The sequence below is a fragment of the Odocoileus virginianus genome, chromosome 6 (assembly GCF_023699985.2).
Source record: "Odocoileus virginianus isolate 20LAN1187 ecotype Illinois chromosome 6, Ovbor_1.2, whole genome shotgun sequence".
NCBI classification, from domain to species: domain Eukaryota; kingdom Metazoa; phylum Chordata; class Mammalia; order Artiodactyla; family Cervidae; genus Odocoileus; species Odocoileus virginianus.
The window spans coordinates 7,145,623-7,160,577 of NC_069679.1; the positions used below are offsets into that span (position 1 = coordinate 7,145,623).

At 45.2% G+C, this 14,955-nt stretch overlaps 1 long non-coding RNA gene across 4 annotated transcripts in view; it reads left to right on the forward strand.

Moving 5' to 3' along the window:
* The window catches only part of LOC139035556 (uncharacterized), a 58,514-nt gene that overhangs the window by 28,562 nt on the left and 14,997 nt on the right, over positions 1-14,955 (forward strand). For 3 of the 4 annotated variants that reach the window (XR_011488148.1, XR_011488150.1, XR_011488149.1), the window contains one exon: positions 7,112-7,347. This is a non-coding gene — a long non-coding RNA (uncharacterized lncRNA). Of the gene's footprint in view, positions 1-2,679; positions 3,691-7,111; positions 7,348-14,955 lie in introns of those variants that run through there. The other variant, XR_011488151.1, reaches the window with a different exon arrangement.

The window sequence follows — 14,955 nt, forward strand, 5'->3', positions numbered from 1 at the left end:
AAGCTGGAGTGGCTATATTAATATCAAAATGGACTTCAAAGCAAAGAAAATTACTAGGGATAAAGAGACACATCACCATGACAATAAAGGGGCCTGTTCCCCAGGAGGACACAGAAATCCTAAATGTGTATGCATATAATAACAGGACTCCAAAATGCATGAAGGAAAAATTGATCAAACTGAAAGAAATGGAAACTCCAAATGGAAATTTGGAGACTTCGACTTTCCTCTGTAATTAATAGAGCAGATAAACAGAAAATGGCAAGGATATAGAAGAACTGAGCCATAAATCAGCTGGATTTAATTGAGGTTTATAGAACATTCCATCAAGATCCAGCTGAAAATAAAGTCTTTCCAAGTGTGCAAAGAATCTTCACTAAGAAAGACTGTATCTTGGGTCATAAAACAAGTCTTAACAAATGTATATTGAAATCATACCAAGTATGTTATTTGATTAAAATGAAATTAAACTAGAAATTTATAGCAGAACAATAACTGGAAAATCTCTAAAACTTGGAACTTAACACACTTTTAAATAACTCTTGGGTCAAAAAGAAAGTCTCATGGGAAATTAGAAAATATTCTGAACTGAATAAAAATAAAACATACCAAAAGTTGTGAAATGCAGTTTCAGCATTGCTTAAGGGAAAATCGATAGTATTAAATGATCATATTTTTTAAAATCTCAAATATCTAAGCTTTCACCTTCAGAAACTAAAATAAGAGAAATATAAACCTAAAGCAAGCAGAAGGAAGGAAATAATGAAGAGCAGAATTTAGTGAAATGGATAACAAAACAGTAGAGAAAGATCAGTGTAACAAAAATTTGCTGTTTGAAAAAAATGAATAAAATTGATAAAACTTTAGGTAGACTGATTAGGAAAGAGAAAACATATATTACCAGTGTCAGGAATGAAAGATGAATTATCAAAATAGACCTCACATGCATTAAAATGGTAATAAGGAAATAATAATAAAAACAATTCTACACAGTAGACAACTTAGATGAATGAAATCCTTGAAAGTCACACACTATGAAAAACTCATCCAAGAAGAAAGAGTATAACATGAATAGTCCTATATTTATTAAAGAAACTGATTTTATAGTTGAAAACCATCTGAAAAATAAACTCCAGAACCAGTTTTCACTGGCAAATTCTACCAAGTGTTTAAAGAACACATTAAACTGATCTTTTCACATATGCTATCTTCCAGAAAACATATGAAAGGGGAATACTTCCCAACTCATTTTTGAAACAACCAATATGCTATGTTATTTATTATTATTATTAATTAACTAATTTTTGGCTGTGCTAGATCTCCATTGCTGCCCAAACTCTTCTCTAGTTGTAAAGAGCAAGGGCAGCTCTCTAGTTGCAGTGTCAGGCTACTCACTGCCGTGGCTGCTCTCGTTGCAGAGACAGGCCCCGGGGCAGGTAGGCTTCAGTAGTTGTGACTCCAGGCTTCCAGAGCACAGGCTCAGTAGTTGTGCAGTGTGAGCTTAGCTGCCGTGGCACATGGGATCTTCTCAGACCAAGGGTTGAACCCATGTTTCCTGCACTGGCAGGCAGGTTCTTTACCACTGAGCCACCAGGGAAACCCCTAACTCATTTTTTGAGACTAACTTTATTTTGATGCCAAAACCAGACAAAGATAATACAGGAAAAAGAAAACTATAGATCAATATCCCTCATGAACATAGATACAAAAATCCTCGACAAAAATGTTTCCTAATTGAATCCAGCAGTATGTAAAAAATAAGTGGGTTTTATCTCAGGAATGCAAGGCGTTGTAGATCAATCAATGTTATTTACTATATTAACAGTCCAAAGATGAAAAACCACGAGCCTATCATTCAGAAAAAAACAATTAAATTCAACATCCATTCATGGGCATCCATAAAGTACTTTTATAACATTCACAAAAACTCTCATAAGCTAGGAACAGGGGACTTCCTTAAATTGAAAAGGACATACAAAACAACCTGTATCGTACCCAGTGGTAAAGACTGAATGCTTACCCACTAACATCAGGAGCAAGACAAGAATATTCGTTTTCATCATTCCTATTTAACCTTGTCCTGAAATACCTAGTCAGTATATTAAGTCAAAACAAGCAAATAGAAGGCATACAGGTTGGAAAGGAAGAAATAAAACTATTATATTGGCAGATGACATTTCTATACAGAAAATCCCAAGGAATCTACAAAAAAAATCTAATGCTTATAAGAGATTTTAGCAATGCTGCAGGATATAAGACCAGCCCACAAAAAATCAATCATATTTTTACATACCAGCAGTGAACGATTGGAAACTGACATATAAAAAACTGTACTTAACAACAGTGCCCCTGAAATGAAAGAATTAGGTATAGATCTTACAAAATACTTGCAGGATCGGTGTTGAGACTGCCCCCTTTTAAGGGGCTTTCCTGGAAGTCTTGTGCATCATCTGCCGTCACATTACGTTGACTGTGTCACACGGGTATCCACGGCAAGGGTGCAAGGGAGGCTGCGGAATGCTCCACAACGACTTCATTAATCTTCACTGTTACGATCCGGAGGGGGTTCCAAGACCACATAGGCAGGGGCTGGCAGCTTCCTCTGGGTACTTTTGGGAATGTTGTCTGTCTCAGAGTAGGTAAGAGGGATCTCTAGGAAGGACATTTTTTCCTTTCCAGGATATCTGGCTGAATGGACATGGAGAGCAGCTTCCAGTAACAGAGCCGAGGGCATGAATGTCAGGTGGGCAATCAGGAGAGATAAGAAAGCTGCCTGGAGCAGGGGTCACTGAGGCCTCGCAGCAGTAAGTGCTGGCTGGGCCAGGGCCACCAGTCCGTGCCAACGGAGTCCATCGTCACAGCCCCTCCTAAGGAAAATACCCTGTGCCCCAGGTAACCTCGTTCTGTCCTGGGTCACCTCATGCCACCCTTTGCCCTTTGGTCTCAGCTGATTGGACTCACGCTTGGCACCTAACCCAGGAGCAGCCAGTTCACAGGAGGGGCAACCATCTATGTCTTGCTCAAAACATTGTCTAGCCATTCAGATTCCCTGGTTCAGCTGTATGGAAAGAACTTGCAGGTGGGAGCAGAACACAGACAGAGACACTGGGGCACTGGGGGCCAGGTCTTGTCCTGGATTCCTGTGGGCTCTCAGCAGTTTGGACCAGGGCACTCCAGCTCAGACCTCCATGAACTTCCCTCCTGGCTTCTGGTACGATCATCCCCACCACCAACCCTCTCCTTCAGAGCTGGAGGGCCTCTGCTGCTTGCAACAAACATACCAGCCCTCGGTTGTTTTAAACCAAGGTCCTCAAGCACTTCCTATGGACATTCAGTAGATTTCAATAATGGAATCAAAGTCGAGCTTTTGAGTGTTCGTTCTGGGGAGCATGAAACATCTGACATTGTTGTAAATATTCTTGCACATTCATTGAAAAAGTTCAGCATCAAAGATAGAATTCTTTGTGCTTGCAAGGATGAATATAAATTTTAGTAGAACACAGCAGCATGGTAAAAACAATATTCATATCCAATTAGGAAATTCATGGAGCAGAAATGAACTTGGAATCGGTGTGGTGCAAATATAATTGAAAATTGGGATAAAACAAGCTGTGATGGAATATCAATTGAAATGGAAACTGTAGTCATTTGTATGTACATATGCATACATAAAGAGTAATTATACTACAATATTTTTGGCATAGGTGTTTAATATAAGACATATTTCAATATGATCACAGAGCCAGGACTACGAAAGGGGAGGTACAAAGTTTAAGGGGGGGCTCCCCAGGTGACTCTAGCGGTAAAGAACCTGCCTGCCAACGCATAAGAGACGTGAGAGAGGCGGCTTCAATCCCTGGGTCAGGAAGATCCCCTGGAGGAGGGCATGGCAACCCACTCCAGTATTCTTGCCTGGAGAATCCCATGGACAGAGGCGCCTGGTGGGTTACGGTCTATAGGGTTACAAAGAGTTGGACAAGACTGAAGCACAGCACAAAGTTTACGGGGTAGCAAAAGACTCAATAATCAAAGCAAATAGCATTTTTCTACATGTATTTTAAATAAAAATTTATGCAAAACCATGATTTAAAAAAAATCCAAATTTTAAAAATAGGATCAGTATTATCATTTTTCTTGCTCCCTCAGGTTCCAGCATTACTTGGCAGAGCCTTGCATAGCAGTATGTTTACTCATTTGCTGCCTGTCATCAGTCAAATTTTTCAACTGTTTGAGCCTTTGAAGAATTACTTTGTAAATCATTTTAAGTGTTTACAATGGAATTGAACATTTTGTAAATGAATCCTCTAAATTTTGTTCAAAAGCAATTGAAAACCTTTAGTCAGAGTGTTCTTCAAGCCTGCCAAAATAAACGTTAACTTTTATCAAATTTAAGGTACTGTAAGCAAAGCTTTCATCAAATTTCAGTTATTTCACACTGGAAAACATTTTCACATATCTCTCAAAAGCAAGGGAGTTGCTAAACAAATTAAGTAACTAGAACATGAGTGGTGGCCAAGATTTAATTTAGAGATTCTCAAATTTTTCTTTAGAATGCCTTCATTTGTGGGAAGACTATTTTGATGGATTTCCTGCCTTAAATTGAGAAAATTTATATTTTGTACTTGGATTGAAGCGAAGACAGAATTTTATGGTTTTGCAGCATATACAACTGGCAAAATATTAAAAAGAATTATAAAGTCAACTTAAATGAGAGTTTTATCTTTGCATAACATTTTTAAAGTGTATTCTAAATGGAAATACACTATCTGTGAAAATATTTGGGCTGAAATAGTTAATCATTCCCACCTAAATAAATTAGAATTGAAAATATCCTCCATCTAGCAGAATCTTCTCTAAGCTTATCAGGTACCTCTGCAGAAAAAAAAAGCCAACTATATTCTTATTAAGAATATTGTAATCTATAGAGAAAAGAGGCCATGAAAGGTGTCAACAACTTCTTTTCCACATTTCTTAACCACTGGACCATCAGGGAAGTCCCAGGGCATCCCAGTTTTGAAAGTACATGATGTGATCAGGAGGGCAGATGGATCAGCACTTTGTAAAACCCCAAACCCGGCTAAGGGATGGGGGAGACTGGTGGTATCCAGAACTGTGACCAAATGATTCCCTGTGAATTCAGACAATGAACCTGCCATGGATTTGCTGCAGGATCCCGTCAAGGAGCAATTGAACAGAGTGACTGCTGAGGGTGGGCTGGGCCACCTTCCCACCCAGGCCATCCACTGCCCAGCTCCCCAGCACGGGGCTCCCCAACCCTCCACTCTTCCCTGGTCTCAGCTGGGAGGGAAAGGTGACCTTGCTGGCTGCAGCTAGGCTGCAGAGGGAGGCTCTGAGGGGACAGTGGCAGATGGCAGCTGCACACTTGAGTGTGCTGGAAGGCTGTGTGCATGGAGGAGCCTTAGTTACCAAGTGCCCAGCTCCACAGGCTCTGCACACACCCACACGTGCACACCCCTCCTGCCTCAACGTGCTTCCACGTGTGGCAGGAAGAATAATGGCCCCCAATGATGTCTGCATCCCAATTGCAGAACCTGTGAGTACCTTACTTACCTGGAAGAAAGGGACTCTGGATATGTGATTAGGGATCTTGAGATGGGAAGGTGGTCCTGCATTATCCAAATGGAACTAACATAACCACCGGGTCCTTATAGAGGAAAGAAGGAGACAGGAGAGAGGTTTTTTGGTTGGCTTTGGAGATGGAGGAAGAGGCTGCAAGCCAAAGAGGGCACGCAGCTTCTGGAAAGTGGGAAGGGCAATGAAGCAGATTCTCTTCTAGCATTCTTCAAAGGACAGAGCCCTACCAACCTATCGTGGACTTCTGATCTCTAGAACTGTAGAATAAATAATTTGTTGGTGGTTTAAGCCACTGTGGTATAAACCATTAAATGTTTTAATAAACCTTTTATAGTCAGCATCCAGATCGGAAAACAGAATGTTGCCAGCCCCCCCCCCCCCCCAGAACATCAATCATTCACAGATCACCTTCCTGATTTTTGACTCATCCACATACCACTGCATGCCACCTCTGGAGTTTTCCTTACAATTGTTAACATTTTAAAAAAATATTTACACTACTTAAATTTTAAATATTTATCCTACTTAATGATATCTATCTGAAAAGAAACTTTCTATCACTTTGTGGAATGTTAAAGCTATTATAATGACCCAGTATTTATGGCAAGAATTCTATCTGAAAGCAAGTATGAAAATGATTGTTACCCACTTCCAGCTAGACCCTTCTACCTTCTGGAGTCTCTGAACCTGATGGCTGCTCTCTCTTTATTAAAAACGGTGGTTTATCGGGAGAATTTGAGAGGTGTTGAGGACTGATGCATGCCAAGCCCAGGCTTTCACTTCTATTCAATCATAAAGATTGAAAGATTAATGAAAATGAACTTTAGATAATTCCAGTTAATGCCAAATCTGCGTCTGCTCCCTCACTTATGTCCCAGGTCACCAGCGTTTACCCCCACCTCATAAAAGAGCAGAGGGCTTGTTTCTGACTCCTCTCAGAGTGACCTGCAACTCACTGGCTGTGCAAGCCCAGGTGAGTGACTTAACTTGTCTAGGCGCTAGTTTCTTTACCAGCAAAGAATGAAAACACAGCTGATTCTTGTTATTCGTGGTAGCCATGTTCTGTAAAGTAGCTTGGAACACTGACTCGGCAAATGTGTGCGTGTGTGCGCTCAGTCGCTTAGTTGTATCTGACTCTCTGCAACCCTATGGACTGTAGACTGCCGGGCTCCTCTGTCCAAGAGGTTTTCCAGGCAAAAATACTGGAGCAGGTTGCCATTCCCTTCTCCAGGGGATCTTCCTGACCCAGGGATTAAACCTGCGTCTCTTGCTTTGGAAGATGGATTCTTTACCACTGAGTCACCTGAGAAGCCCGAATTAGCAGGACCGAGTCATTATTCCTACCGAAAACACAGGATTAGGTTTTTGTGAGCCTCTGATCACATTTTTTTCGTTGATCAAACTTAACCTTGTTTTATGTGTATTTCTGCTCAGATACATTACTTAATATGTATTGGTGATTCAAAATGGACACACCTGCTCTAACACACCTGTTTTCTCTGAACACACATCACAGCTTTCTTGCAGTTAGAAAGCACTTCAGCACGATGTTTGGGGCCATTTGAAAGAGCCAAATCACTCACGAAAAGCACAAAATTGTGAAGAGCCCTGCACTAGATGGATCACGGAAAGGACATGTTAACAGTGTGAGCTGAAACAGGAAGTGGAGCATCGGTCGGCTTGCTGGACTTCAGCTGGGAATTTGCACTTGGGGCCACTCTGTGAATGTCCATCAGCAACCCTGAAGGCATGGTAAGCATTGATGGGGGTTAAAGTACATTTCTTTTTTTTCCCTCTTTTATTTTTTAAAAATTTATTTATTTTTATTTTTTAACTATGGGATAATTGCTTACAGAGTTTTGTTGTTTTCTGTCAAACCTCAACATGAATTAGCCGTAGATATACATGTATTGCCTCCCTGTTGAACCTCCCTCCCATCTCCCTCCCCATCCCAACCCTCTAGGTTGATACAGAGCCCCTATTTGAGTTTCTGGAGACATACAGCAAATTCCCATTGCCTATCTATTTTACATATGGTAATGTAAGTTTCCCTGTTACTCTCTCCACACATCTCACCCTGTCCTTGCCTCTCCCCGTGTCCATAAGTCTATTCTCTGTGTCTATTTCTCCACTGCTGCCCTGCAAATAAATTCTTCAGTACCATATATGTGCACTAGTATATGATATTTCTCTTTCTCTTTCTTATTTCACTCTGTATAATAGGCCTAGGTTCACCCACCTCATTAGAACTGACTCAAATGTGTTCCTTTTAATGGCTGTGTAATATTCCATTGTGTATATGTACCATAACTTCTTTATCCATTCATCTGTTGATGGACATCTAGGTTGCTTCCATGTTCCAGCTATTGTAAATAGTGCTGCAATGAATAATGGGATACATGTGTCTTTTCAATTTTGGTTTCTTCAGGGTATATGCCTAGGAGTGGGGTTGCTGGGTCATATGGTGCTTTTTAAGGAATCTAGTTTTTTAAGGAATCTCCATACCATCTTCCATAGTAGCTATTTACATTCCCACTGACAGTGCAAGAGCGGTCCCTTTTCTCCACACTATAAAGTACGTTTCATTGAGCAGGTGCATTGGCAAATCCTTGATCCGTGAACAAGAGGATGGAGGGCAGCACCCCCTTCCCGGGATCATCGTGAATGTTAACAAGGTGACAGGCCTTCAGCAGCTTCCCCATGGTGGGTCGTCAACCTAGGGAATCTTAAAGCTTGCTGTTTGTTGCTCGCTGGTCCTGTGGCTTTAGCGCCTCAGATTCAGGGCAGGGGGGTAACCTGCTTTCACAGTGGGGCTTCTCTGAGGCCAGGTGACAGGATGCCCAGGGAAGCCCTGCACTGAGCTGGCACTGCAAGGCTTTGTTGGACCTGACTTGAGTTTTCTGTCGTGCCTTTAGTTCAGCCTGAGCAGCCCATGGGTGTGTTTGCTCCTATGCTGGAGTGGCCGAGGATAGCCAGGGAGAGGGATGGGCTGGACCCCAAGAGTGAGGACCTCTATAAATTTTGTGCTCTGGACATCTCTCCCCTCAATCTGGTACTGGCCATGGCACCTACCTGGAAGGGTTTTCTGGAAAAGCTGGTTGAGGCCAGGTGGTGGAGGAAAGCTGGGTTTGCAGATGAGTTTTATGTTCAGGGCGATAGGAAACTAAGGATGTTTGTGGAGAGGGCCCATCATGGGGATGAAATGCATTTTCTGAAGGTAGTTCTGGCAGTAGCATGGAGGAGGGGGGCTGGAGACAAGGGTCGGGGAGCCTGCCTAGTGGGTGGGAAAGGTCGAGGGAAGGCAGCTGCTGAGGTCTCCTGTGTCTTTCGAAGTCTCATACTTTTCCCTGAATGGTGGCTTCCGGGAGCCCCTGATGAGGGTGGGATCAGTGAGTGCCGTGGGCCTGCTTGTCTTCCTGGGGCTTCATCTGCTAAAGCCGCTGAGCATGCACACCTCCCCGGAGCCTGACAATCATTCGCGTTTGCTGAATTTTTCATTAAGAAAAATGGTCACCGAAGAGTGGCGGGTGAGTGAAGTTTCACCAGCACTCCTTGGTGTGTGAACCAGCCAAACCCAGTGGGGGTGCTTCCCTCCAGAGTCTCCCACTGCAGGTGAGCACTGGCCACACGTGTGCGTGTGTGCATAGCACCCCTGAGGGCACATATGTGCACACCCATCAACACTGGCAGATGGGTTGATTCTGAGTGTATAACGCACATGGAAATACTGTGCGCCACACCCACAGGCTGACATGACAGCACAAGTCAGGGCTTCAGAGCCTGAAACTTACTAGGGAGTTATTCATCTCCCCAAGCCTCAATTTTCTCATCTGTAAAATGGAGAGAATTACAGAGCCTCTCTCAGATATCTGGTGGGGCTTCCCAGGGGGTGCTCGTGGTAAAGAACCTACCTGCTAACGTAGGTGACATAAGGGACTCCGGTTTGATCCCTGGGTCGGGGAGATCCCCTGGAGCAGGAAATGATAACCCACTCCAGTATTCTTGCCTGGAGAATCCCATGGACAGGGGAGCCTGGCGTGCTACAGTCCACAGGGTTGCAAAGAGTCGGACACGACTGAAGCTGCTTAACACCCACGCATGCACAGATACCTGTTACAAGGGTCGAAGGGGATCATCCACATACAGTGTTAAGCATGGTGGCCTGGCCCATGATAAGTGCGCTATCAGTGGCAACTGTTAGCATTTCTCATGATGGTAGGACGTCTATACTTGTATAACCTCTGCATGGGGAAGGACTTAATGGGAGGACCTGTGGTTATCTTAGCAGCTTTTGACCACCTTTTAAAAACTATCACCTTAAAAAATTATGTCTTTGTTTTTGGCTGTGCTGGGTCTTCATTGCTCCTTTTCTTGAGCTTCCTCTGGTTGCAGTGCACGGGCACGGGCTTCTCGCTGCAGGGGCTTCTTTTTTTCGCAGAGTACAGGCTCTAGGCCCACGGGCTCAGTAGTTGTGGCACACAGGCTAGTTGCTCCAAGGCATGTGGGATTTTCTCAGACCAGGGATTGAACCCGTGTTCCCTGCATTAGCAGGCAGATTCCTATCCACTTGACCACTTCCTTTTAAACTCTCCACAGCGGACTGTCAGTTTCTCACTTTGGAAATAGTAGATCTCTCATGTTAGGAGGCTGAGAATAAACTTTCACTATAAAATCCTACAGAGAGAAGAGCAGGAAGCAGGGCTGAGAGATGAAGGGGAAGTCTAGGGGGGGAGCCCTGTCTGGTTGCAGCCCTTCCTAAGGCCAGCTGCGGCTCCGTGGGCCCCTCTTAAACCGTGTTCATGGCCTTCCAGCAGATTCTCTTTCCTGATTAAGTAGCTTTAGTTGGATTCTGTTACCTGTAGCCTCTAGTCAAAGCTATGGCTTTTCCAGTGGTCATGTATGGATGTGACAGTTGGACTATAAAGAAAGCTGAGCACCGAAGAATTGATACTTTTGAACTGTGGTGTTGGAAAAGATTCTTGAGAGTCCCTTGGACTGCAAGGGGATCCAACCAGGCCATCCTAAAGGAGATCAGTCCTGACTATTCATCGGAAGGACTGATGCTGAAGCTGAAACTCCAATACTTTGGCCACCTGATGCTATGAACTAACTTATTTGAAAAGATCCTGATGCTGGGAAAGGTTGAAGGTGGAAGGAGAAGGGGACGACAGAGGATGAGATGGATGGATGGCATCACTGACTTGATGGACATGAGTTTGAGTAAACTCTGGGAGTTGGTGATGGACAGGGAGGCCTGGCGTGCTGCGGTCCATGGGGTCGCAGAGAGTCAGACATGACTGAGCAACTGAACTGACTGACTGACCTGTAGCCAAAACCAGGCCAATGCCTGGCGAATGAGACGTGTCTCCTCCCTTCTCACAGGGCAACCCAGTGCAGAGACAGGAGGTGAGCAAGAAACAGCTGCCCTTCTGGAAGTGCTGGGGTGAGGGACTTGGAGCCATGCTTGGCTGGGGGTGGGGTGGGAAGGGGTTTCTCCATAGAAATGTCCTCTGAGGTGAGCAAGGGAGGAGATGGCAGTCATGGTAGGGGACACAGCTCATCAGATACCCAAAAGGGAGCCTGGCACCGTCTGTACAGAACATCATATCTGCGTCTTTATCTGGATCACAAGCATTACCAATCCCTGCTGCCTCTCCCCTCCCATGTTTGTGGTGGGAACAGTGTTGTCTTATTTCTAGGGGCAGAGCCCAAGGTTCAGACAGCCCTACGGTTTCTTCCCATAGATTCCTGGAGTACACAGAACCTGGCTGAGCTGGTGCTGAAGCAGCCACCCGAGGCTGTAGCCAGAGGGGACGAGGGGCCGCCTGTGTCCTCACAGAGCCGATGAGGACAAGGACCCCCGGCTCTGGAGGCACCAGAAGGCTCCCCAGATGGGAGTGGGGCGGCGAGAGCCCCGAGAGGGAGGTTGGAGCTGGCAGAGGGAGCTGGGACTGCAGTACCCGAGAGGGAGGCTCTGGGAGAGCCTTTCTGAGGGTCTCTAGTGAGGGTGCAGGATGGCACTCGCCCTGGGGGAGCTGTGGGGGTCTCCTGCATGAACACAGTGATGCACCCCAAGGCGGTACACCTGACCCTAATTTAAAACTGTTAACAGCTCGATCGTGTCCTACTCTTTGCAACCCCATGGACTGTAGCCCGCCAGGCTCCTCTGTTCATGGGATCTCCCAGGCAAGAATTCTGGAGTGGGTTGCCATTCCCTTCTCCAGGGGATCTTCCTGACCCAGGGATTGAAGCTGCATCTCCCACATTGCAGGCAGATTCTTTACCCTCCGAGCCACCAAAAATATGTATATCTGTATCTTAGACGGAAAGAGGGAGAAGGTGAGTGATGGCTTTGTGTACCAAGTGCTTAGCACCATCTCATTTCATTGTTTCAGCCATCCTGTGAGGTAAGTATCTTTGTCCTCATTTTTCAGATGAAGGACCAAGACTCAGACAGGTGATGCCACCTGTCAAGGTCACGCAATTAGTGACCACAGAGCTGCCATGTCGTTACTGAGCAAGGGCTCATGTGCCTGAGGTGCAGAAAGCTGAACTCTGACAGCAGGTGCTTGCAGCAAAGTGGTTTACTTGCAGGGTGCCAAGCCAGGAGAATGGGCAGCTCATGCTCCAAAGACCCAAACTCCTCCATGGCTTTCAGGCTAGCGTTTTTAAAGATGGTGTGAGGGGTGGGGGTCTTAGGATACATGATCAGCATGTGGACCTTCTGATGATTGGTTGGGGCTGAGGTTATAGGGTGAGGTTTTGAGAATCACAGCCTACTGGTTCCAACCACTCTAGGGTCCAGGGCTTGTGGTCAGCATGAAGTTACCATCTTCCACCTGGGCGGGGATCTTAGTTTCTATAGAACAAAGATATGTATCAGATTGTCATCTATATCCCTTAAGGAGGAACTAGGAGGCCTGTGACTCTGTTGTCCTTATAGTTAACTCCTTGAGTTTGCTCTTTGGAACTCAGGGAAACCTCAGAGACTAAAGTCTAATTCTACAAACATGAAATGGGACATGGAGGGGGCTTTTGAACCCAGGAGGGTCCTGAAGGGTGCTGCTCAGGGTTCAGTCCCCTCTTCTCCTTGATATTCTTTAATCCTGAAGGGGTAGGAAAAGAAAGAGAATAAAGTTTTGGATGGAGAGGTTAATCATAGTTTCAAAATTATACTAAAACCACTCCAGTCCCACCCTCACCTTGCCAGCAGACCTGCTGAAGCTCAGCCTGTGCTGCAGACAGGAGCCTGTGCCCCGAGCAGCCAGGAGAAGCCTGTTAAATACTCACACGCCTTCTTTATGAGCTCAGCATCCTGGCTCCAGCCCCATAGTAGTAGTATCCTCACGATTCCCCACTCCTTTCCCAGACCCTGTTCACTCTTTGTTTACACATACTTCTAGTAAGTGGAGTGGTGGGAAGAGCAGAGATCAGTCAGAAGTCTTAAGGCACTGTTAGCATCTCTCTGCCTCTCTTCCCACATCTGGAAAATTGAGATAAATATATTGCTTTAGCACTGAGGTTTTCCCTCAGGTTAGAGGATCATAAAGGTCGTGGTATCCTCACAGAACACTACGACATTTTGACATACTCAATTCCATAATACAAAAGCACATTTGTGGAAGAAAATATAACTATATATCATGTCTGTAGGATAGTATATATTTTTTTAAAGAGACATTGAACTTAAAATCAAGAAACTGTTTCTCTCTTTTTTAATTAGAGTATAGTTGCCTTACACTGCTGTGTTACTTTCTGCTGTATATTGAAGTGAATCAACCATATGTATACATACACTCCTCCGTCTTGGACTTCCTTCCCACCACCCCATCCCACCCATCTAGGTCACCAGAGCACTGATCTGAGTTCCCTGTGCCACACAGCAGGTTCTCACTAGCTTTTTATTATCAACATGGCAGTAGAAAAATGCCTACCTTTGATTTTTCTTCTTGTACCCTGGGAAAGCCTCACTATATGATGTTTTAGACAGGACCCCTGGGTCCAGCTCACCCCACAGGTGCCTGTTTGAGAAACACTGGGGTAGATGGGGACTTCCCTGGTGGTCCAGTATCTAAGACTCTGTGCTTCCAATGCAGGGATCTGGAGTTCAATCCCTGGTCAGGGAACTAGATCTCGTGTGTTGCAACTAAGATCTGGTGCAGTCAAATAAATAAATAAAAATATTGGACTTCCCAGGTGGCACAGTGGTAAAGAATCTGCCTGCCAATTTAGGAGATGTGAGTTCGATCCCTGGGTCAGGAAGATCCCCTGGAGGAGGAAATGGCAACCCACTCCAGTATTCTTGGCAGGGAAATCCTGTGGATAGAGGAGCCTGGCGGGCTACTGTCCACAGTGTCTCCGAGTCGGATACCACTGAGTGACTGAGCATACTTGCATGAGCTGGAGGTGGGAGACTAGTCCTTGTCTGTCCAGTCGCCTTGCTGTGTGACTTTGGACAAGTCACTCACCTGTTCTGGGCTTCTGTTTCTCCTGGTTGCAATAAGGGGCTGAGGGTACACTAGAGACCATATGAGGTCCTTTTCAGTTCCCGCCTTCGAGGATGGCGTCAGTTCCTCCATCTCAGTGTCACATTCAGGATCCCACCATCCAGGGGCAGATGTGAACCCATCTTTCCCTCCAGTTCCCCATCTGTGCATCTGTTCCTGCCCCATGGGAAACCATGCAAGAGGGTCTTGGGCCAAGGAAAGGCTGCTCCTTCCCCTCAACGGAGACCCCATCTTCCCAGTCTAGGGCCTTAACCCCCCAAACAATTGTCTGAAGGGGATCCAAGCTATTAAAGTAATTTACATAGTAATTAACAAGGTTCCATTAGCTGATTCCTGGAGCCAGAACACTCTGCCTCCATTTCCCTTTAGGGGTCCACGGTCCCGGGCTGGGACTGAGGTTTGCTGGGGTTTGACTGGTGGAGCAGTGAAGGGAAGAATTTTCCATGCTCACGTGTCTCAGCTCCACACCAGGGAAGAGAAACAATGACGGTGCAAGAGCCCCAGCTGCCTGGGTAATGAGGTCTGGGGCAAAGGGAGGCCTCGTGAGCACTTAGGGCCTGAAACCCCAGAAAGAAAGGCAACCACAAGTCTCCTAGTCATGTGTCTGTTGTGCAGCCCAGGACCTAGCCCCTCTAAGAGCTCCTCTTTCAAGATGACACAAAATTTCTCATGTCCTCTGGACCTCCTGACAACAGATTTTATGTGTGACCACAGTAAGGTGCAAAACTTCCCTGGTTATCACCCTTTGAGCCTCTCAGCAACGCTGTGGGACAGATGTTATATTCTCCATTGTGGGGATGAAGAAACCTATGCCCAGAGAGCTGAGGTAACTTGTCCAGAGTCACACAGCCTG